The 573-nt window shown below is 32.1% G+C and overlaps 1 non-coding gene across 1 annotated transcript; it reads left to right on the plus strand.

Annotated features, from left to right (window-relative positions):
• Positions 1 to 227: 227 nt before the first annotated feature.
• Trnas-uga lies at positions 228 to 308 on the plus strand. Its single transcript has one exon. It is a non-coding gene; the product is annotated as a tRNA-Ser (tRNA).
• Positions 309 to 573: the final 265 nt, after the last annotated feature.

Here is a 573-nt window from a genome sequence, read left to right on the forward strand (position 1 = left end):
ATATTGTATGTATGTTTTTACATTATATACACTGTTTATATATATATATATATATATATATATATATGAATTTGAATGATTGATTGATTATTGATATCACATTATTATTATGTGACGATGTCTATATGATCAACATTCATGTTTCGAAGGCAAAAATACACAAATGTTATATTTCATAAAATATTAATGATATCAGTATAACTATTATTATTTGGGTTGTATAAAAAGTAGTCGTGGCCGAGCGGTTAAGGCGATAGACTTGAAATCTATTGGGGTCTCCCGCGCAGGTTCGAATCCTGCCGACTACGTACCTTTTGTTCAATTCTGAATGGTGAATTTTAACATTAACACTATTGTTAACAAATTATTGGAATATGCTGTGAGCTATACAAATATAAAAATATAAAAGCTAAAAAAAACAAGCGAAAAAAAAACCAAACAAACAAACAACAAGTGATTAACCACTAGACCACCGAGCCTGCCTGGTGACTAGTGATGAATCCGATCCCCTAGTATCAGCGGGTACTGCAAGTGCTATTCCGATGTGAGTTTGAGTCAGGAGTGATGTTTTGC

Source organism: Anneissia japonica, unplaced genomic scaffold (genome assembly GCF_011630105.1).
Source record: "Anneissia japonica isolate Jap-2015-1 unplaced genomic scaffold, ASM1163010v1 scaffold69620_len573_cov66_single, whole genome shotgun sequence".
NCBI lineage: Eukaryota > Metazoa > Echinodermata > Crinoidea > Comatulida > Comatulidae > Anneissia > Anneissia japonica.